This window comes from Trachypithecus francoisi, unplaced genomic scaffold, assembly GCF_009764315.1.
Source record: "Trachypithecus francoisi isolate TF-2019V2 unplaced genomic scaffold, Tfra_2.0 Lachesis_group7, whole genome shotgun sequence".
NCBI lineage: Eukaryota > Metazoa > Chordata > Mammalia > Primates > Cercopithecidae > Trachypithecus > Trachypithecus francoisi.
Genome location: NW_022681472.1, coordinates 90,141,503 through 90,166,512, shown reverse-complemented (window position 1 = coordinate 90,166,512; position 25,010 = coordinate 90,141,503). Strand labels below are relative to the sequence as shown.

Here is a 25,010-nt window from a genome sequence, read left to right as displayed (position 1 = left end):
CTTGGGAAAGAGCAGTCCACAGGCCACACCTGTACAATTACAACAGTCGCAGGGGGTCTCAACAGCTCTAGGAACCCAAAAAAGAGAGAGATGACTATACACCTAGTGCTTCTAATGGCCACATAGGAATGAAGGAGAAGTAGAGACCAAAAGTCTTTCCATACAGAGCCCAAAGAGAGCAGAAAGTTTCACACATAAATTCCCACAAGATTGTCCTAGAGTCATAGATGGTATGACCAGCATCACACAAACACACACACACACACCCCATATGCCAAACTTAAAGGAATGTCCTGTGCATTGTACGTAGGATATGTAGCAGCATCCCTGATCTCTACCCTCCAGATACTTGTACTCCCCCACCAATGCCTGCCTAATTGTAAATAACCAAAAAATGTCTCAGGCACTGCCCAATAACACTTACCTCTTTAACAATGATCCAAGATGATCACTGATAACATTTCATGAGTTCAGGTCAGCATTTATTTAAAAGTTGTTTTGATAGCATTCTCGATTTGAATGGAATGATAATGATACTCAAAGTTTGCCTTTAGTTCCCTTAATGAGGAACTCTATCTATATTTTTAATTATATATATTTAAGGCAAAAGCAAATCACCTCCATGGTTAATAATGCTTCTGAGAAGTTCAGAAGTTTGAACCATCTGGTCATCACTGTGTTACATCCTTCCACCTGGTACTAACGCACATTTTGTTTGACAGCAAAGCAAATAAACAATAATTCAAAGGTGTTCAAGGGCTGCTTTGAGAAATTGCATTCTGTCTACACACTGATTGAAATATTAGGCTGATTATCAGAATTTCCAATAAAATCTCTGTAAAAGTACAATTTTCTAGGCCCTTTCTGGGCTTTCCAAGGGATGCAGTCCTGGAATCTGTATTTAACAAAAGAAATCTCCCCAGGAGAGAGATGTCTAGATGGGTGAAGGAAATATTGCCACAGGATTGACATTCTTTGTTGTCACTAAAGATCAAAAGGACCCTGTTCCTACCATTCCATCATTGCAACAGTGGGTGATGCCATGATACACAAACACAGCATTTTGCAATAATTAATAACATCTAGATCCATTCACCCAAGAGCCACTTTATAAACACAAGTTGAGAGCCAAGTTTTGTAAGTCCGTTTTTAAACAAATGAAACTGATCAACAACTCCTCCTAACACAGTGAATTATGTCCTAAACAGTAGGGATGGTGTCAAGCCCTGACCCCTTACTCAAGGATTACTTGAGGCTCTCCCAGACACATCTATCAAGGGCAGGACCAAACAGGAAGTCAGGAGGTCTGCGTTCAACTCTTTGCCCCACCACTCACTAGCCATGTGACCCTGGGATGTCACTTTACATCTCCAGCTCTCAATCTGTAAAATCAAATTAAATAACATGGCTAATGAAACAAATTCAAGCCTAAAGAGCATTACATAATTGCCCAACAAGGCACAGCTAGATAGAAGCGGAAGCGGGACCAGAACTCAGACTACCTACCTTGTGCTCTTCTCCCCACATGGCCCGCAGGGTTAGCCTCTCTGCTTGTGCAAATTGAGCAACTTGCCAGAATGATGAGCCTCTTTCAATTATTTCTTTAAAATAATGAAGAGATCTTGAGGACTGATATTCTAACTTCTATCTGCCCCTCAATCAAGATGAGCCTTGGAAGATTTCCTCGTCCTTGGGCATTGCTCTCCTTCCCTGGTAACTCAGTGGGTTTGACTAAGTGAGTAAGGAAGACACAACAAGGCCTCATTCCCGCAGCAGGTGCTGCAGACGCTATTCATTGCCACCCAGAAACCACTCTCCTGACTTTGTTCCTTGCCCATGGGCCCCAGCTTTGTCCAGGATGCCGTATGTCAGGCCGAGGGGATGGCTCAGGACGACTCCCAGGCCCTTTTCCAGCCACTTCCTGAGAATCCCACACAGCTGGGGTGGCCTCAGAATCCAGTTTTGCCTAAAGAAACTTACAGCAAAGTCTGAGGAGGAGTTTCTGGGAAAGCTTTTGATTTCCTGGTGAAAGCAACGGACAGGAGATGAGAGATTCCTGGCTCTGCCCCTTCACCCTGACAATGCACTCAGGCTTCCTGGAGCAGCTGCAGACATCCTGGAAATACCAGGAGGCAACAGGCATGAGAGAAATCAAAGATGGCAGCAGGGAAAGACAGAAGCTGCCAAAATCCTCAAAGACGTGGTGGAGCTTCCTAACCAACCCCGAAAATGCCTCCCTGGGGACTTCTAGTTACATAAACATTAAATGTCCTTTTGGTTGAAGCAACTATTAGCTAAAGGCCCTGTAAAGCTGTACAAATGCAAACATCTGTTTGCTTTGCTTGGGGCTGGAATTATAATCATTGATGTGGCCATGGTGATTATCTCCTGCTGATCAGAAGCTCTTATCGGCAGCTACATGTGACTTTGAGTAATAACGAACGGTCAAAGGTACTGCTTTATAAGAAATGCAGTTTGTTTGGTAGACAGAAATATTTTCAAATATGGAGCCCCTGTCGGGGTAGAGGAAATATAAAGGAAGCTGTGGTGGTGACAAGAGAAAAAGGAGGCTGCTGTCCCCATGCCAGGTTTTTGTGCCAGGTTCTGTACAAGGTCCTGGGGGCCAATATGAACAAAACAGGCAAGAGCTCACCTTCTTAGAGGTCAAAGAAGAGTGATGTCACAGATTATACAAGCAGGGGTTATAGGTGAGATGAAGAATACAAAGGAGGCTCTAACAGCAGAGGGAACTAACTCATTGAGGGCCAGAAAAACCTTTCTCAGGATGGCTGATACCTAAAGAGTGAACAAGAGCCTAGAGTGGTGAAGGAAATAGTTCCAGAACAAGGGAATAATTATTCAATTCTCAGAACAATCCTATGCTATATATATGATGAGATTATCATTTCCATTTGTATCAGTCAGGATAGGCTAGGTTATGCTGTGGTAACAAACAACCTAGAAATATTTAAAGATGTAAAGCTAAACAGTTTATTTCTCACTCATACTTATGTGACCGCTGCAGGTCAGCAGGGACTTCTGCACATCATAGTTCCTCAGGGACGCAGGCTGATGGAGACTCTGTCTAGATCCATTCTTCCACAGGCACAGAGACTAGGAAAGAGAAACATGGCAAGCCATGCACTGACTCTTTAAAGCTTTCCCCCAGAAGTGTCAGATGTCACTTTTGGACACATTTCCCTGGTCAAAGCAAATCATGAGTTCACAAGGGTAATCCCCCTACAGAAATGGGGCACACAATATAGGTGATCAGTGATATATTCTACTACCCTATTGTAGAGATAAAAAAGCAGAGGTGTGCATGGAATACTATACAGCCATGAAAAAGGATGAGTTCATGACCTTTGCAGGGACATGGATGAAGCTGGAAACCATCATTCTGGGCAAACTAACACAAGAACAGAAAACCAAACACCGCATGTTCTCACTCATAAGTGGGAGTTGAACAATGAGAACACATGGACACAAGGAGGGGAACATCACATACCAGGGCCTGTTGTGGGGTGGGGGTCTAGGGGAGGGATAGTATTAGGAGAAATATCTAATGTAGATGGTGGGTTGATAGGTGCAGCGAACCGCCATGGCACGTGTATACCTGTGCAACAAAACTGCACATTCTGCACATGTACCCCAGAACTTAAAGTATAATTTTTTAAAAAGCAGAGGTGTGAAGAGGTTATGTGATTTGTCCAAGGTCACAAAGCTAGAAGGTGGCAGAAGAGAAGTTCAAAATCAGGATTTTGAATTCTTAAGTCTAGGGCACATTCCCCAAATGACCCCAAATGAATCTAAGTGATCGTCCATCTTGGAAATGCTATTGCAGACACTCATGAAGAGCCACACTTCCTGTGGACACTAATCTCTGTGTGCTGGCCAGCCTGAGCAAATTACTGACCATAGTACCCATTCAGAGAAGTTTCCTTCTCACCCGCTTGGTTAGCAGAACAGAGAGTAGACAGTCTGGGCTCCCCAGTCCTGCCCCTATGGTTCTGAGCCATACTCCCCTTCTTAAATCTGCTACTCTGAAACGTAAAGACATCTGCAGGTCTGTACTGCCAAGACCGCACCCCCACCCCTTCCACAGGCGCCTTCTTCTTGGAACAACGGGTTCCTGGTTTACCCAGCGCAGAAAACTTCTGTCACTACCACAGCTTGTTCCCAGTTGGTTTCTGGCTCCTCACCTCTTCCAAGAGGAGCTGCTGCTTCTGATTCTTAGATCCCCAGCAGCATTTTCTTGGTCTCCGTCCCTACCCAAGCCCAGAATCAGGTAATAGTCACATACACTGTAGACATCTGTGAGGACTGCAAGCCAAGACCTTGGCTAGTCCCCACATTTGTGGTGGGAATTTGTTTTTTTTCTCCAAATGCTGTAACATATCATCAAAATATTTAAGAGACCTGGTTAGACCTCCAGTGTCCCTTTTGGGAAACCATGCAGGATGTTTTAAAATCTATTTAAATAAATTCTGTCACTGAAATAAATTCAGCATTGCACTCCACATCCAATCAGACAGGGAATTCTGTTGGCATTGCCTTCAAAGTACATCCACTGGCCCAGGCCACCATCAGCTCTTGTATGGATGCCTGCAAGAGCTTCCAACCTGGACTCCTCATTTCCTCCTGTCTTTCCCCCACTTTCATCAATTTTTCACATGCCACAGTAATTCTTTCCAAACACAGGTCACAGCAAGGTATTGTCTGCTGCAAACTTTCCAGTGACCTCCCACACCCTCCAAGGGGAGGCTGAGGTGAGTAGAATTAATTGGCCTACTCGCCCTCACGTGCTCTCCGTATGGCCCTCTGAGCCACATGTGTGTCACCCTTTCTGTGGGGGTCCCTGCGCGTCCCCCTTATTTAAAACTGAGCCACCAACCCCAACCAGCCCTGCCCTCCACCGTACCCCTTCCCTGCTGTATTTTCCTCCCTAGCACCAGTCACCATCCAACACAAAATATGTCCATTGTTTATGTAGCTTATTGCCCGCTCCACCCACTTGAATGAAAGCTCTGTGAGAATAGGGTTGTTTATCCTTTTTTGTTAGCTGCTATAATAATGCTGTCCATAGAACAGTGCCTGGCACGGGGTAGATGCCCACTTAATATTGATTTAATATAGGAATTCTATGACATCCTAATGGAAGTCACCTCAACCGGGAACCTTCCTAAGCCTGAAAAGAAACAATGGTGAAGGCTCTGCCACTTAATGGCTGTAGCACTATGGGAAAATTACCTAGCTCCTGCGAACTTTCATTTCTCTGCAAAATGAGACACTTACCATTCTGCCAGGTGTTTGTGAGGAGTAAGTGAGACAATGCATGTGGAGCGTAACACCGTGTCTGGCCCAGAATTCACACCTGAGAATGGTAGCAGCTCTTCTTAATTATTACATGATAGCATGTAAATGCCACACGGCTGCGGCGAGTGACGATGGCTCACCAGCTGCGTGCTTGCTTTTAGTTGATCTTACAGCCCTTGAAATTCAAACTTTGCCTCAATAAAGTTACAAATTATCATATCACATGAATGTTCGGGGACTCTCCCAAATAGTCAAAATTACAAGGTTAAGCTTCAAACACCAAGGTTTCCTGAAATATTAATTAACATTGGAAAAAGAAGCAACACCAAGATAAATGAGAAAAACTTGGAGATAATTTGTAGAATTGTACAATTGTGGCATTTCAAGTAGCAGAAACCTTACAGGATGTCTATTTTAAACCCTGCTCTACAGATGACCCTTATGGTTCTTTCCCAGCTCATACGGGACATCTGAATTTGCAGTGACTGCTTTACTTCCAACTGGCTACATTTGCAAAACCTACCCGGGACCGGGGGCAGATGGGAAGCAGAAATCCTCAGCCTGAGCTACAGTCCCATGCAATAACCAACACCACAGGCCTTGTCTCTTTCTCTCCTCACCTTGAGCAGCAGCCACACATTTAAATTGCAACATCACACTTGTCCTTCCAGGTGGCTCAGCACTGGCACGGCAAAGCTGTGTCTCTTCTGTCACTGCCACATCGAGAGGGGGGCAGTCTTCAGAGGCCATCAGATTAGCATTGGGTTCAGGTATGAGATCCACAGGAAGGTGCATGGGCTTTGGGGCCAGATGTCTCTGAATTCATCACCGGCTCTACCCTCATTAGCTGTGTTTTTAGACAAATCTACCAGCCTTTCCTTCCTCACAAGGAAATAGGGCTGTCAAACACAATGTTCAGGGCCACGATGAAAAACAAAAACAGCATATGCAACAGCCTGCCTCAGAGTAGGCCATTGATAAGTTATAGCATTTTTATTACATTATAAATTATTTCTTGCTTCTATCCACCCTTCTGCGTCTCATGCCTGGACCACTGCAGAATCAACTGCCAAGTCTACCTGCCCATAGTCTTGGCCTTCCCATTTATCCTCCAATGTAGCCAAAGAAATGTTGTCCAAAGCCCAGACACAATCATGACACTTTTTTTTTTTTTTTTTTTTTGCTTAAATCCCCAAAATAGTTCCAAAGGGCCACAGAATTCACTATGTAAGGGAATATGAAGAGAGGGGAACCACCAGAGCTGAGTAAAGCTAGTCTTTTAAATACTTTGCAAGGACGTGCCCTATGGGCTACGCCAAACTTGCCACAATCATATCTTCTTACATAGATTCTTTGATTCAAGAAAAATCCACGGAGCACTTATTCTAGGGACGTTCTGCATTGAGTGCTGAGCATGCCGTCGTGGAAAAGGTAAATTCCTGCCCTCAAAGGTGGCAGTCTACTCAGAGAGGTCCAAGGGCTTTTGGGTGTTACATCTGCACGGGGCAGAAGAGGACCTCAGAGAAGGTGTTTATCCCCAGGAAGCAGTCAGGAAAGATTCTTAGAATAAGTGATGTTTGTGGTTATAGGATTAGATAAGTTCCTTCCTTGAGAAAGTATGAGATTCATCGGAAACGTGAGTCTTCCTCTAAGAAGAGAATCAGTTTTCATTTAATAGGAACCTATGAGGCAAATCACCTGGATTAAAAGTGCTCTGTTATTCAGATGCGCTATAAAATATTTTAGGCTATGCCGATAAGAAAATAACCAACTGAAGCTTCTACCATAAACACTGATTAATTGAGCTGAAATGAAGGTCTCAGGTAGGATTTAACCATGTTCTGATGTTGATCCTAAGCAGAAAATGTCCTCTGTGGTTTTCCCTTTTCTTTTATTATAAAGAGATATCACTGTCAGAGTTCTAAGTTGCAAGAAACAGAAGCCAACTCTGACTGAGAAAGCGGTAAATAAGTTACTGAAACAATTTTGGATGCATAATAATTACAAAAGGAGAAATGGTAACTTTACAGTAGAGAAAGTGACCTGGCTGACACCACCTTAATCAAGTGATCAAAGAAACACCAGGAGTAATGAGGCTGATCAACATCGTGTGCCTCCCAGTACGATAGACTAAGAAGAAGATAGTATCACTTCTGTGGTATTCCAGCCAAAAATATATGGCATGACTTAAATCATGAGGAAATAACAGACAAACCCAAACCAAGAAACTTTTACAAAATAAAATGCCTGTTTGCACTCTGAACCAATGTAAAGGCCGTTACAGAAAAATAAATACTGAGGAATTATTTGCATTGTAGGAGACTAAAGATTTATGACAATAAAATATCATATGTAATCCTGGATTGGATCCTGAAACAGAAAATAATGGTTGTTTGCTTTGTGGTTTTTATTTTTGTCTTTTAGTTTTTGTTTTTTTGTTTGGTTGGTTGGTTTTTTTATTTGTTTGTTTGCTTGTTTGCTTTTGCTTTATAGGACAATTTTGATTTTAATCAGAATTTGATAAATGTCTATTTGCGTGGTAGAATTGTATCAATATGAATTTCCTGATTTTGATCATTGTACTAAGGGTGATACGAGAGAAAGTGGGGTGGAGGGAAGGGTAGCTCAGAGACTTGCAAGGAGAGCTGATGAGCCAGCTTCGAGCTTAAGCTTTCAGGAACATCCTGAATGGCCACTAGGGAAACCACGGCTCCCGCTCTCACTGCCTTTTAGCTGTAGCCCAGCTTCAACACTAGGAACCAAAGGCCCTCAGCAAAAGGAACTTACTTCTGAACCAGGAACTTGATGGGTACCCGGGACCCTCCCAAAGCTGGTGCTTCTGCCATGACCGTTTGCAGCAAAATGGGCCAGTGGAGAGTCGGATTTCTAGTTCTCACTTTCAAATCCCATCTTGTGCAGAGGCTAACGATCAGTGGAACTTGTTAAAAGTATAAATGGTCTGCGTTTGAGCTGCAAGGGAGGCTGTAAAATCAAATTTGCTCATTCTGTGTTGAAGATGTGAAACTCATAAAGCAAGAATTTCCCCCAAACATCAAGAGGTTGCCAATCAGACAACATGACTAATGTCCACTAAAAGGCAAGCATTCTTTTACAGTCAAATTATTTTATTACAGAGTCAGCCTTTACTCACCTAAGTTGTAAATCTTTGTGTGCTTGTCAAAGTTTGTAAGATATGCTTTAGCTTGCTTTGGAAAGTCGTAAAATATGGCTAAGGTAAGATATAATGATAGTTCATAAATTCTACTTACTGTTACTCATTTCAGGCACAGCTGAAGTCAAAATTGCCCAGTTTAAAATAAACTTTTCTTCTTTCTCTCTAGATGTTTGTTCTCCAACCACTATAAAATCTGTTAGTTTTCGAGGTGGACATTACAATTCATTGTCTTCTTTCTGCAGAAGTTTACAACAAGCTTGAATCAAATAAAAATGTTTTTGACCATTTCTAAGCCTAAAGCAACAGGGAGCCCTGTTTATTTCTACACACTAAAGCAGTGAAGAGAAAGATGAATAGGTGTTCCCACACAGAAAGAACAAGGCAGCCAGCAGTTCTCACACCATAGTATTACTACTAAGAATCACCCATCATATTTGCCAAAATCCAGATCCTTCAGCTCCAGCCCCCAGAAAGTGATTCAGCAGGAATGTGCTAAGGTCTGAGTTCTGCACTTTCAGCAAAATTCCTAAGTTGTTCTAAGGTAAACGGCACACAGTTGACACTTTGAGACCCTCCAGAGGAAGGGGTGGGGAAGAGCCTCCCAGGCAGGTAGTGTAGTGTGAATAAAATCAAGCAGGTATGGAGCTCTCTGACACCTTCAACAGATTGCAAGCAGTTCAGAATGGAGTGGCCAGGGAGGTGAATCAGGAGACCACAGCTGGGAGGAACTGGGCAAGTCCACATGACTGAGATAAATGACCTTCCATAGAAAAATAACAGAAGGCCGGGCGCGGTGGCTCAAGCCTGTAATCCCAGCACTTTGGGAGGCCGAGACGGGCGGATCACGAGGTCAGGAGATCGAGACCATCCTGGCTAACACAGTGAAACCCCGTCTCTACTAAAAAATACAAAAAAAAAACTAGCCGGGCGTGGTGGCGGGCGCCTGTAGTCCCAGCTACTCCGGAGGCTGAGGCAGGAGAATGGCGGGAACCCGGGAGGCGGAGCTTGCAGTGAGCTGAGATCTGGCCACTGCACTCCAGCCTGGGCGACAGAGCGAGACTCCGTCTCAAAAAAAAAAAAAAAAAAAGAAAAACAACAGAAAAGATATTTCTAAACTCAACCTGGCCAGTGCTGCTTAGTCAGCCCATGAAAATCACACCTGCTGGCTTCCGACAGGTCTCTTTTTAAAAATTTATGGATTTATTTGCATATTTTTTCCACCTATGGTGCTGATTATCCACCCCTCAATGCTCATCCCCCAGCAACAAAGACTAAGATTCTCCGCTTCAACAGCCTCTCCTCTCTTGGCGTGCCTTTTGTCCTGAGAAGAAAAAACAATGTGCTTTTAATCTGGTGCTCCATCTCTGCCCCCAGTAGAGTAGGGTTGCCTTCCACCCCAGGCATGCAGTGCCTCTCCTCCCACAGAGTTCAGATCCCAGGTCCAGAGCTGTTTCTTTCTCAGTCCTCAACACCCACCTTGTGACAGAAACGCATTTGCCTTATTCTGAATCAAAAGCCTCTTTCTCCACCCTCCACAACTTTCTTTCCCTAGATCGATGGGATTAGAAATGGCTGATTTAATTAGTCCAGTCGCAGCCTTGCTTTATTACTTTCTCATTTACAATGAAATAATGGGGAGCAAATGAAAGGGATTTGTCATTATCTAAGGACCCGATGAGGCTGGGAGGATGCCAATCTCTGGAATCAACTGCAGCCCTTACTGGAGGCAGACCACGGGAATCGCTGCCTTTCAAAGAAAATCAGCATTTGTGATAGTTTGTGGAGTCCAGCAGGCAGCTTCACTGCCCACAAAGGCAGCTGAGACCAATAGCCCCTGGACCTCAGGATTCCTAATAATCACCCCAGGGACCTGAGTGGGACATTCATTCCTGACATTTTCTGTATGACCATGGACAGTGCGCTGAATTTTACTAACCTTCAGGCTTGAGTCTGCATTAGAATCACCTCTGGAGAATTTCTGCATAGTGATACTCAGGTGCCACCCCAGTGATTGTGAGTCCTCAGGCCCAAGTGGAGCCAGGCGTCCTCCTTTTTAGATGACGTCCACATGATTCTGACGCATGCTGGCCCTGAGAACTCCTGAACTGGACATACACAGCCCTTGGTCCTCGTGGACTACACTGGCCTCATTCCTGATGCACACACTTGCATACGTCATGAGAGAACATTTCCCACCCCCGTATCGTGTATATGCTGTTTCCTCTGCCTAGGACTTCCTTTTTCTCCTTCTCCCTCACTCTTGTCTTCAACTAGCAAACTCTTCTACATTATAAAAGGTCCCAAATATTACCACCTCCGTACCATTTGTCCTGATTCTCAGAGGCAGAAGTTGTCACTCTCTCCTCTTTGTGCACAGAGCACTTCCTACAACCCTTCCTCAGAGTGCACATTTCATTATGTTTCACATGTCTTCCCCTCCACTAGATGAGATCCACGGACTTGTATTCTGTTCATCTCCATATCCTCAGAACCCAGAAAAGCGTCTGGCACATGAGCAGATGTGTTAGTCCATTCTCACACTCCTATAAAGAACTGCCCAAGACTGCATAATTTATAAAGAAAAGAAGTTTAATTGACTCACAATTCCACATAGCTGGGGAGCCCTCAAGGAACTTACAATCATCGCAGAAAGGGAAGCAGACACATCTTCACAAGACAGCAGGAAAGAGTGTGAACGTGCAGGAAAAAGCTACCATTTATAAAACAGATCTCACAAGAATTCACTCACTATCACAAGAACAGCACTGGGGGAACCAACCTCATAATCCAATTGCTTCCCTCCTTCAACAAAGGGGGAATACAATTTGAGATGAGATTTGGGTGGGGACACAGAGCCAAACCATATTAGCAGGTATTCAAAATATGCATGTTGGGTGAAATAATGAAACAATCAATCAATCAATTTTCAGCCAATTCTATTGTCTGTTAAGCCCCAGCTCTCAGTTTATGAATGATAAAATGTACTATTGTCTCAGTGATGTGATTTCAGAGAGACCAGTAGCTCTCTCTACACCCCAAAATAGCTTCCCTCAAATCCCATTATGGTGCATGAAATTCTCACCATTAGTTTACTCAGTTAATTAAAAAATATTGATTGTGACAAGAACTCTACAAGGTAAGCTTGAAATTGTGGTTGGATCCAGTCTAGCATTCCCACCTGAGCACAGCAGTGGAAGGAGCTGCTTTTAATATGGAAGGAAACACTATACCATGGAAGGTTTTAAGGAAGAGTTTCAGGCACTTGGAGAATTGGTGGCCTCATTCTCTGAGCAAAGGAAGAAACCTAGGAGGAGGAGCAGATGGAGTGGATGGAAAGGGATAATGAGTTCATTTGGGGGCATGTGGAGTGTGCCTCAAGGGAGGTGGCCAGTAAGTGATGGATATGAGGATCTGGGGCTCAGAGGAAAAGTGCCCTGGGAGATTATAATTAGGAAGTTACCCAAGTGTGAGCAGATCCAGACCATGCAGTGGAGTAGATGACATCACACATGGAAAGGTTGCAGCATAAGCCAAAGACTAAATATAGGAGAAATCTCTTAGTAAAGAGAAGTTAAGGCACCTGACATTTAGCTAAGCACTTCAATGTAATCCTCCCAATATGCCTAGCTCTGTGCCTGTCACATCATCTTGCTCAAGTAACATTGTTGAATGACTGAATAAATGGACTTTGGGTTGTAAGTACTATTACTATTTTCATTTTCTTGGTAAGGCAACTACAGCATAAAAAGCAAAATGACTTAACTAGGATTATAATTAGTAAGAGGTAGAGCTGTACTTCAAACTTAATTTTGTCTGACTTAGAGGTCAGACTTTGCTATCCTTATGACATCATTTGAGTTGACAGCTGCTGGCAGCCATGCTAGTTCCTGACAACTACATAAAGAGGCTGACAGTGATGTACTGGAGTTGGCTCAGACCAGCTCATGAAAGCTGATTGTGCACACCTCATCCCAATGCTGTAGGCAAGCGACTTCATGTCGGTAGCTTAAAATTGGCTACCATTGTTGGAAGTACTTACACCATGGAAATTTGCAAATGCTACAAATCAGGGGTTTTTTGTTGTTGTTTTGTTCTTGCTATTGTAACTTATTTGCATTTAGAAAGACAGTTTTTTAATCTTTACCTGATACCACTGAAGGGAAGCCGGAGCCCCTTATTCCCATTTTGCAGAGGAAAGAGACCCAGATGGTTAAATTGTTGAAATCCTCAGGTGGTTACCATTCTCCTTTGTATTGCATGTGATAAAACTGAAGCCTCTAAAATTAAATGAGTCAGATGAAGTAACATAGCTAGTGCGTGCATATTGTTGTATACAGCTGGTATTCATTTATTTTCTTTGCTGTAAAGTGCTAAGGTGGGAGGTGGAGAGGAGATAAGATCAGTCCTCCCCAGTTGCAGGGAATAAGAGGTGTATTACCTGTAGAGAATTTAAAATCTTCAGTAAAGTTGACAAAAATGTGTGTCTGCTGTTTATTAACACCATGTTCTAGCAATTCTAAACGATGTCAGTAAGAAAGTCTCCTGCCCCTGGGGTGGGTCGGTCTCACTCTCCTTTTAGTACACCACCAATTGATTTGTTTAAATACATGTATCTATTTAATATAGGTTTTCACATACATTGGCGTAAGTTGTTCATAACGTCCTCTTTTTATCTTTTTAATGTAAGCTACACATTTTATCACTAAATATATTTTTAACATTTATTTTAAACATTTTTTACTTTCTCGATCGTCCATTCCACAGGTTTCTCCATTTTGTTAAAATTTTCGAAGAACCAGCTTTTGGATTTGTTGATGTTTGCTATTTTTTATTTTTAATGTCATTAATTTCTGTTTATATCATTATTCTTTTGTGCTTTTCCTTCTCTAGTTGACTCTATTGTTCTTTTTCTCACTTCTTCAGTAGGAGTCTTAATTGTTTGGTCTTTATCTTTTTCTGATACAAACACTTCAGTCTATAGTTTACTTCCAAGTAACCATTTTGATGCATATAATGTTTTCAAATGAAATATTTTTATATCATTTTCTCCTAAATGTTTCTTCTCAGACGCATGAGTTGTATAGAATTGAAGGTTTGTTTTCCAAACATATGAGGTTTTTAGTTAAATTGTTGTTAACAATTTCTTGGCTATTCTCATTGAAGTCAGCAAACATCGTTTTTATGATACCAAATATCTGAATGCTTGTTTTGTTTTGTGGCCTAATGTATGTCAGTTTTCATATGTTCCTTGTATGAATATGAATGAAAAGCTGCTGTTTTCTGCAATTGTTGGGTAAAATGCCCTAGATGTATCTTTTAGCTCAAGCTTAATAATTGTATTTTCCAAATCTTACTTATCCTTACTGATTATTTGGGTATTTACACTATCAATTATTGAGAGAAAAGTGTTAAAAATCTCCTGTGATACTGGAATTATCTATTTATTTTTCCAATTCTGTCCATCTTTGCCTCATATACATTGTGGCTATGTAATTTGATAGATACAAGGTTAATTAGTTATATCTTCCTGGGAATGGGGACTTATTTCATTACATAGTGAATCTCTTTTATCTCTGGCAAAAGTGTTTTCTTAAACTCATTTTTACTTAATATTGCAACAGTTTTGCCAAATTCTTCTGTGTAATATTTGCCAAGAACATAATTATGTGCATTTTTGTCTTTTTCACGTCCTATGTTTGAGGTCATTATGAATATCATGTTCATTGATTTTTTAAAAATAAGTATGATAACGTTTGTCTTCATAGCACTTGCCGATATATTTTGGTTTATCTCTATCATTAAAGTCTGTGCTATGTGTATCTTATATGTTTCCTTCGCTCCTTTTCATTCTTTTACTTTTTAATTGATATTTTTCTCATCCCATGTATGTCTATCTACTGGATGAGAAGTTATGGCCTGTATTTCTAGCGCATCCTAGAAATTCTAATATGTTTATTTAGCACACTTAGCATTTCAGAATCTAAGATCTTGGAACATTTTTATTCCCTTCACTCCCTTCTGATCTTATGTTCTATTATGCTTGTATACTTTAATTATATTCTTTAAAACTCCACAAGATATCATTTTTACTGTTCTATATTATTAAGGTTTGTTTTGATTTACCCATATATTTACTGCTTTCCTTATCATCATTTCTTCTTGCATCTCAAACCTTCCATCTGGAATTATTTTTGTTCGGCCTAAAATACAATCTTCATGATTACTTCACTGAGTGTTAGTTGCTGGTCAATTTTTGCCTATCCAAAAAAGTCCTTTCTTTTCTCCTCATTCTTAAGAGATATTTAAATTATCAGTTATTTTTTCATAGCACTTTGAAGATATTATTCTACTGTTTTCTATGTTCCATTGTAGCTATTAAGAAATCAGCTGTTGGTGTATTTGCTGTTTCTTTGTAAATTACCTGTATGTTGTTTTCGCTGTGCTCTTATAATCTTCTATCTTTGGCATTCTGTAATTCTATCAGGCTTTGCCTAGGTGTGTTTTTTATTTTATTTTATCCTGCCTGAGATTCACCAGAACTTCCACATTTGCAGATGTGTGTCTTTCATCAATGTAGGATAATTCTCAAACATTATTTTTTCAAATATTACCTCTACCCTGTTCTCTCCCCTCTCCATCTGAAATTGCAAACTGACATGTTCACAGCTTCTCATTTAAACCCCATACAAGTTAATCTTGCTTCCTTTTTTTCTATCTCTTTATCTCTAATCGGTATACCCTGAGTAATTTCTGTAAGTCTATCTTCTAGTAAATTCTTTCTTCAGTTGTGTATAATATGCTATTAAATTTTATTTATTGAGTTTTTAATTTCAATTATTGTTCATTCATAGAAATTGTTTTGGTTTTTTATTCAAATCTAATTAGTCACATTTATTGTTCTTACACTTTCCTCATTTTCAATTCATTTATTTATTCAAATATAGAAACAACTGAACTGTGTATCCTGGCTCTGATAACTTCAATATCTGATCTCACAGTATATTATTTCTTCTTACTGGTTATCACTCAAGATAACTTGTTTTTTTTTTATTTTATTTTATTTTTTTTTTTTTTGTTTGTGTGTGTGTGTGTGTGTGTATGCTGGGGGACGGCTTCGTGACTATATTAACATCAGCTCATATTTCTTGGAACTTTATCAGTGGGAATTCTTTGAGGCCTGAGTTAAATGTGAGTTATTTCAGAAATAATTTTTATTTCCTTATAATAGTCTTCTGAAAGTTCTATCAACTCATAGCCATTTAAAATTAATTTATTGGCTTAAAATTTTGTTGAACTACCCAGAGAGGGTGGATTTGGGCTGCAAACTCCAGTAAGGACTGGTTTTTCAAATTTTCCTCTGCTGCTGATTTCTAATGTAATTCTTCTATGGTCAGAAAACATACTTTGTATTATTTCAATTTATTTAAATTTACTGAGACTTGTTTTATGGCCTAACACATAAAGAATATTTAATATACACTTGAACGTGTATTTTGGGGCCAGGCAGACTGACATGCCTGTAATCCCATCCCTTTGGGAGGCGTAGGCAGGAGGATCTCCTGAGGCAATGGAGCCCAAACCAGGAACACAACACAGCAAGACAACACAGCAAGACCATATCTACACACACACACAAACACACACACACACACACACACACACACAAATTAAAAATTAGCCAGGCATCATGGCATACAGCTGTAGTCCTAGGTACTCAGGAAGACTGAAGTAGGAGGATCACTTGAGCCCAGGGATCCAAGGTTACAGTGAGTTGTCTTTATGCCACTGCACTCTAACCTGGGTGACAGAGTGAAAACCTGTCTGTTAAAAAAACAAAAAAATGTGTACATTTTACTATTGTTGGGTGGAGTGTTCTACAGAGGTCAGTTAAGTCATGTTAGTTGAGTTAGTTGGTAGTGTTATTTTAATTCTTCCATGTCCTTCCTGATTTTTTGCCTATTATATCTTCTATTAGTTATTGTGAGTAGGTACTGAAATCTTCAATTATTACTGTCAAGTTTTCTATTGCACCTTTTAATCCTTTTGGTTTTAGACCTCTGTTGTTAGTTGCATATATGTTTATCATTTTTATAGCTTCCTGATAAATTGAACCTTTATCACTATTAAATATCTCTCTTTGTCTCTAGTAACATTCATTTTGTTTTAAAGTCTATTTTGTCTAATGTTTCTATAGCAACTCCAGCTTGTTAGTAGAGACACTGCAGCTTGGATACTGTTTGATAATATATCTTTTTAATTTTTTTTACTTTCAACCTACTTGTGTTTTGACTCTAAAGTGGTTCTTTTGTAGACACCATATGGTCAGATCCTGGGATGTTTTCATCTAGTATTACAATCTCTGCCTTCTAATTGGAGTATTTAATATAACAATTGATGTGATTGGATTTATGTTTGCCATTTTGTTGTTTATTTTCTATATGTTTCTCATCATTTTTGTTGCTCTGCTTCTCCTTTACTGCCTTCTTTTGTGTTAAATAGATGCTTACTAACCTATTATTCTCTATAACTCAGCTCAGAGTTACCTCTGCCTGGAATCCTTTCCTGACACAGTCCCCAATCTGCCCATGTCCCTCACTAGATTGGAAGTCTTTCTCTGGGTTCCCATTGCCAAAGCAGAAGCAACACTAGTCTATGAGCTTCTCAAAGGAAAAAAAAATTACTTTTCTATCACTACGTTCTCACATAGAGGCTGGCACATATTGGAGTTCAATAAATGCTTGTTTAGGGATAAAGAAAATAAATAAACAATTGCAATTTTATGTGTTGAGTGCTGAGATGAAGAAAAGCACGAAATGCTCAAAGAAGAAAGGAAGGATCTAACTTAAACTTAAGGTCAGGGCATCCTTCCTAGGACCCACGAGATGAACAGCAGTGAAGTCTATCAGAAGGATAGAATGATATACCAGGAAGATAGAACTAATGTAGTGTTTTGCAATATAGAGATTATGTGCCATCATGGAAGATCATTTTAGGTGGTGTAGGGAAACCTTTCTCTCTCTCTCTTCTCTCTCTCTCTCTCTCTCTCTATATATATATATATACACACACACACATACACATATATATACACGTGTATGTATATGTGTATGTATGTGTGTATATATATATATATTTTTTTTTTTTTTTTTTTTTTTTCTTTTTAAGATGGTGTCTCCCTCTGTCGTCCAGCCTGGAGTGCAGTGACACAATCTTGGCTCACTACAACCTCCGCCTCCCAAGTTCAAGTGATTCTCCTGCCTCAGTCTCTCAAGTAGCTGGAAATACAGGTGCACACTGCCATGCCCAGCTAATTTTTTCTATTTTAGTAGAGATGGGGTTTCACCTTGTTGCCCAGGCTGGTCTTGAATTCCTGAGCTCAGGCAATCCACTTGCCTCAGCCTCCCAAAGTGCTGGGATTATAGGTGTGAGCCACCATGCCCAGCCAAAACCTTTATACTTTTATTTCATTGGTTATACATTTATTTTCATATGAATTAGAAAAAAATTGTGCATACACCATATGCTCACATACACACATCTTCTACATCAAACCCATCCTCTCGCACCTATTGTTGCTGAAAGTCTACTTTGTAAGTAACAATTAATCTTAAAAATTAACTGAATAGTGGTTCAATTGGTATACGAAAGTGGCAGCATTGTGAAAGTGATATTTAAATACCTGGAGTTGGGGAAGCACTGAGCTAAAACACAGAGATGTGAACAAGCCTGGTGAGGTAGATGTTGCAGACAGTTGAAACCAGCAGAACTATAAACTATATGTGGGGATAGTGTGAGGAAGAGGCTGAGTGGCTGGAAAGGAGCCATATCATACTCTGCTTTAAACACTTGCAAATAGTTTGGGGTTTCCTCCAAGGGCAGTGCATGGGGGAGAGGACAGAATCAGCAAAATCATTAGGATTTCGGTTAAGCAAATGAAACATTCAGTCCTATCTGGGGAACCAGCCCCCAATATTTCAATGTAGGTTCTTTTCTATTTTCCCTAAGTGTCTGCTGGTCTGAGAAATAAAGAGAAAGAGTACAAAAGAAAGAAATTTTACAGCTGGGTCTCCAGGGGTGACATCACATGTCAGCAGGTTCCGTGATGCCCCCTGAGCCACAAAACCAGCAAGTTTTTATTATGGATTTCAAAAGGCGAGTGGTATACAAATAGGGAGTGGGTCACAGAGATCACATGCTTCAAAGGCAATAAAATACCACAAGGGCAGAGAGGTAGAGTGAGATCACAAGGCCAGGGCGAAACTAGAATTACTGATGAAGGTCCATGTCCCACTGGGCACACATTGTCATTGATAAACATCTTAACAGGAAACAGGGTTTGAGCAGACAATTGGTCTGATTAGAATTTGCCAGGCTGGAATGTCCTAATCCTAGCAAGCCTGAGGGCATTGCAGGAGACTAAGGCGTATTTCATCCCTTATCTACAACTGCATGAGACAGACACTCCCAGAGCGGCCATTTTAGAAACCTCCTGTGGGATTGCATTCATTTTCCCAGGATTATTCCTTGCTGGGAAAAGAAGTCAGCGATATTTCTCCTATTTGCTTTCTGAAAGAAGAGAAATATGTCTCTGTTCTGCCCGGCCCTCTAGGCAGTCAGACTTTATGGTTGTCTCCCTTGTTCCCTGAAAATCGCTGTTATCCTGTTCTTTCCAGGGTGTCCAGATTTCATATTGTTCAAACACACATGCTTTACAATTTGTGCAGGTAACGCAATCGTCACAGGGTCCTGAGGCAACATACATCCTCAGCTTACGAAGATGACAGGATTAAGAGATTAAAGACAGGCATAGGAAATCACAAGAATATTGATTGCCAAAGTGATAAATGTCCATGAAATCTTCACAATTTATGTTCAGAGATTGCAGTAAAGACAGGTGTAAGAAATTATAAAAGTATTAATTTTGGGAACTAACAATGTCCATGAAATCTTCACAATTTATGTTCTGCCATAGCTTCAGCTGGTCCCTCTGTTTGGGTTCCCTGACTTCCTGCAACACAATCCAATACTTTAAAAGTCTTGAGCTAGAAGAGAATAATTTGAATGTCCCTAACATAAAGATAAATATTTAAGGTGATGGATATCCCAGTTACCCTGATTTAATGTTTATACATCATACAAATGTGTCAAATTATCACACATAACCTCAAAGTATGTATATCTATTACATGTCAATAAAAAATAAAAAGATTTAAAACAATATAAGTCTTGAGAAATACTTAACAGCTGAAATAATCAGACACGTAAGTCAAGATAAATGTAAAGCGTATTCATGGTAGCATCATCTTTGTTGGTGAAGGATACAGTCATCAAAGTCATTTTTTAAAAATATGCTATGACATGGGAGAAATGCTCACAAATAAAGTTAAGTTTAAAACCTGAATATAAATCTGTATATTCAGCAAGGCATATATTCATTATAGGAAAAATAAATGGAAAGAAAAAATATATATAAGTGTATTTATATCATGGTTCTATTTGGGGATATGCTCACCATTTAAAAAAAAAAAAAACTTTTTTAAAGTTTACTATTTTCTAAAATTTCTACCACAAATAATATTGTTTTTTATTTATTTTTATAGATAGAGAAAAGTTATTTTAAAAAATAAAAGGATATTTTTACAAAGATGGAACCAAACACAAAGAATGAAGTTTTGGCCTCTCCTAAAACCAAAGCCCAACAGAGGCTTTAAAGGCCAAGAATGCAGTGCTAAAAAACACTCATGCCAAAAAATAAATGAAAATTGCATATCATCCACATTTCAACGGAATAAAATACTGTGGCTCTCAAGGCAACCCAAATTCTCTAAGAAGAGCACCACCAGGAGAAACAAGCCTGACCACTACTCCATCATCAGATTTCCCCTGACAATGGAGTTGGCCATGGAGAAGATCAAAGGCAACAACACACTTATGTTCACTGTAGACGTCAAGGCCAATAAGCACCAGATCAAACAAGCTGTGATGAAACTCTATAACTTTGACTGGCCAAGGTCAACACCCTGATCTGGTCTGATTGAGTGAAGAGGAGTGCATTTGATCTTCCCTAAGATGCTTTGGATGTTACCAGCAAAATTGTGATCACGTAACAGAATCCAGCTGACTAATCCTAAATATAACAATTTTTTTCCACCACCAAAATAAAGGAGAAAAAAAAAAAGGAAAAGGAAATCACTGAGGACTATTCATTGCTACCCCTGTAATAATCTCCCCAGAAAAAAGAAAAAGAACAGATCTTGAGACTAATTTTAAAAATCAGAGGGTGTATTCAAATTTCCTTTTGTAGTCACTCCCCTTTTGTCCCCTGCTGTGGGAGTGCTAATACAAGGATCTGGGCATTTGTTCCTGGAACCCCGGGCTAATCTTTGTCAATAATGGCTTCTTGGAACTATTTTCTGAACCAAAATGGAGGGCATGGAACAGAAGGAGAGATTTCTGACCAATCCCCAGTGTCTGTCCTGTACAAATGAACTTTTAAAGGGAGACAGAATAGAGAAAATGAAATGTAAGAAAAAAATAACTGTTTCTTATATTCATGCTAATTATTTTAATTATCTGATCCTTTTTTAAGGAATAGAGTAAAATAAAATTTAGATTTATATTTTTTGTAATTTAAGGATAAGCATTCTGTAATGTTATCCTTTTCCTCTTTATTCATTAGTGAAATCACAGACTGTCAGACTTGGGAAGGGCCTTCAAGTTCATCTGGTGCAATCCTTTCCTTTTACAGAAGGAAAACTGAAACTCAATTCTGAGTTGATTCAGAATTTCATCAAGGAAACAACATAAGGATAAGAATGAGGAGGAACAACTGGGATGTTATTAAAAAATTACATGATTTGAAATTATGCAGAATGTTAATATTTCTTAGCCACATAACCTTAAACGAAATGTCTTATTGGCACTGAGACTCAACTCCATGATTGTAAATTGGGATAATATTACCCACTAAGTGAATGTCTGGAAAACAGTAAGCAAGTCCTGTGTGTACAGTTGGGTCTTGAACTCAGCCAGACACTGTGCTATGCAGGTGACACAAGCTTCATATGATACTGCACACTGAGCGTTCATACCAACCATGTGAGGTCAGGAGTTCATACCGCCGTCCCTGTGTTACCAACCAAGAATCCAAGTTACACAGCTAGAAAGCAACAGAGTCAAAATTTACGCACAACTCACCAATTCAAGAATTGGAGCTGTTAAATGCCAAAAGTACCACAAAAATTGCCAAGTGCTCGAAATGTAAACATTTGGTCTTTTTTCTAACTATCCAAAGCGATTGGGGTTTTTCTCAGATTCAAAATCGATCTGAACTGGCAGCTTTGCCTCCAGAATGCTTTGCTAAGTGATAACTCAGGTTCATTCCAAGGGGTCTCTAAAGGTCGTTTGATCTTAGATGTGCACATCCTGATCTTCTCTTGGTGTAGACAGACACAGGACCAAGGCAGTCCTGGGAAGGAAGCTGAAGATACAACTCAAAGATGACCACTGACCAGGAGTTAAGAGCCCACAGTCCTATTACTGGCTCCACCACCGATAACCCTCATGACCATGGATGTGGTCATTGACCTTGCCAAACGTCAATTTCTGCATCCATAAAATGGCAACTGAGATAGCAGAGTTGTGCAGCGGAAGCATGCTGGGCCCATAAAGTGGGAACTGAAGTCAAATAAAGACCCACATGTCTGAGCCAGATATTGACAAGTTTAGAAGGGAACTTCAAGATCCCTAAGCTCCAGGGGTCATAAACTGAATGCCTCTAGGGGCTAGGCAGGCCACATAAATGAAGGAAACAACTTCACTGTAGTGCAATAAGAAGCAGTGGGGACTGTGGTAAACCAAGGAGATTCATCAGAAGAACTGTCCAGTTCCAGCTCTGTTGCAGAAATGTGGACCTAGGACTTCCAGATCTCTCCATTACCAAAAGAAGGCAGAAATTTGATAGTTCATAAAACCTATTCTGAATTTTTAGTGTTGACAAATAACTCAATTTTTTTTGGTGCTCTCTAGGCTAACCACACAAGTCTGAGGCTAGATAAGGCCCTTGGGCCAATGTTTGCACCCTCTGACTCAAACCCACAACCCTCTCATCCCAGGCGAAGACACTGAGGTTCAGTGAGGTGAATGCAGTGGTCTCTCGTGTCCAGGGCTATAACCCAAACATCCTATCACCCAGTTCTAGCTTTTTTCATAGCACCTTGCCACTTCTCCTTTGAGTCCTTGGAGAGGACTAGAAAATGGAAGATTATAAATTAACCTAGCGAGCAGCAAACTTCAGCCTCCCCTCTCAGCCTGGCAGTGTCATATGGCCAGAGTGCAAGGCACAAAAGAGATGATTCAGTATCTCATTTTCTGACAGACCAGGAGTAACCAGTGGGAGGAAAGAGACGATGGGCTCACGTCACAGTTGCAGGGAAATTTATTTCTGTTTCAGACATTGATGTGTCTGCATATTCATAAAAGTCTCAATCATTAATCCAGTAATACCACAATTTCCTGTCTGTTTTCTCAGGTGTTACCTCTTTCTTATCTGCTGAGTAAAGAATACCCCCAAATGGCTGTGTTCCTTTCTCCCACAGAAAGATATGCTGGTGCCAAGAGAACCAGCTTCAGAAGTCAGAACCATGAAAAATAAAAGGCATCAGGTTATGCAGGAACAATTATGCCCAAGACCCTAATTGGATTCTCAGCAGCCCAAAATTCAGCTTTAAGCAATTATCTATTCCAAGTCTATGAAAAAAAAAAAAAAAAAGCACAAGTCATTTCTTAGCTGTCCTTCCTGGGAAGAAGGTTCTTCTTGCAATGCGTAGGAGATTTCTATTAATGAGGCAGAAAACAAATTCTTGGAGGAAAAAAAATTACATACATCCACACAACCTGTTACTTCATTTTCTTCCATTATGAAAAGATTTTTTAAAAGTCTAAAAAAGCGAATAATTTAAATCTCTGTACAGCCCAATACTGTACTGAGACCTGCAAAAGATCAGGTAATTCTTTTCAAATTTCATAAATTATTTCTGTGAATCATCAGACTTCAATTAAAGACAGCATAAATTACAGGCCTTCCATGTGCCAGCCCCTATGGTGGGTACAGAGCTGAGTGGGATTAATTGGTGAGCCCTCCCAAGAGCTTGGAGTCTTCTGAGCTCAGAGCCTTGGGGTTAGAGAAGTCAGCACTACCCAGACCATCATAGAACCATGAAACTTGTGTGAGTCTGGACGTGTACACCAAGGGCCTTGTAAACAGCAGACAGAACAAGGAATAATGCCTGGGAAAGTCAAGGAAGGCTTCCTGGAGGAGGTGAAACAAATATTGAAGGATGCGTAAGAGTTTGCAGGACTGACAAAGTAGTGGATTGTCATTATGATAAGAGAAGACAAGCAATACATGGTCACAAGGTGTGAAAATTCTTGTTGGTTCAGGGGCCCCTGGGTAACTGATAACAGGTTCCCATGGTGCACAGGATGCCATGCAGCTCCTGTAATTTCGTGCAAAGTGTTTTTGTTATCATTATCTCATTTAACCTAGAATAGTCCAAAGTCCATGAGGCAAGTACTTGAACTGAGAACTTCCCATATTCCAGCCATGTGGGTGTTTTATATATATATAATTTCACTTCCTTTTTCTATCAGGCCCTTGCAGGAGACCTCCTTCCTAATCCCATCTTGCAGCCTGGGGAAGACAGTGGGCCATTGGTAACCTTCCCCAGGTCATGAAGCAGCAGAGGGGTAGAGCTCAGATTCACACCTCGGCAGCCGACTCCAAGACCACACTCTGTCCATGCATGTGCCACCCACGTGACAGCAAGCAAAGCCCATTAGTGAGTTCTTGCTAGGATGAGGACTGAAGCCCCAGGAGGTCAATGGAGAACACGAGGTCCACGTTGTAAGACAAACTGCCTCAACTGCTCACTCTCATGATGGCTTGTTAATGCATCCTCTGTGCCATCCTGGGAATGGTGGGGCAGATGGAAGCCAGGGTCACTTGAGGCTGGAGGTATTGAAATTGACTCCAAGAATTAATGACTAGCTACAAAAAGGCACAGAGGATAGAGGCAGGGTCTGAATTTGGGGCTCTATCCACATCTCCAATGCTGTGGCTCTTTCTACTTGACTGTGTGGTCCAAAGTGAGCAGCTTCCAAAATGTCCCATGCAACCTAAAGTCTCTAGGGATAGCAGGATCTTGGGCCAATAAAGGTCAGATAGCACCAGACCCTGTGACATTTCTAATCAATGGCTGCCCTCCTCCTGGCACACGGGCCTTGGGATTGCCTGTTTCTCCATGCAGCAGCTCTGATAGGAATTCTCCTTGTCAGCTTATCAGAGTGACCCTCAGAAGAGGGGCTGACACAAAAGTCTCCCCAGGATATTTCTGTTTAATTATTTATTCCTATCTTTGGCCTCTTCTTCCCTCCTCACAAACACCAACACCACCTCATCCCTAAACCTTTTAAAGAGTAGGAAGTAGGCCAACTCTGAGGCAGAGAGTAAATTTGAATC

The 25,010-nt window shown here is 40.6% G+C and overlaps 1 long non-coding RNA gene across 1 annotated transcript in view; it reads right to left on the bottom strand.

Moving 5' to 3' along the window:
• Nucleotides 1–25,010, bottom strand: part of LOC117079032 — a 78,858-nt gene that overhangs the window by 39,281 nt on the left and 14,567 nt on the right. The window contains exon 2 of the long non-coding RNA XR_004435253.1: nucleotides 8,586–8,727. This is a non-coding gene — a long non-coding RNA (uncharacterized LOC117079032). The remainder of the gene's footprint in view (nucleotides 1–8,585; nucleotides 8,728–25,010) is intronic.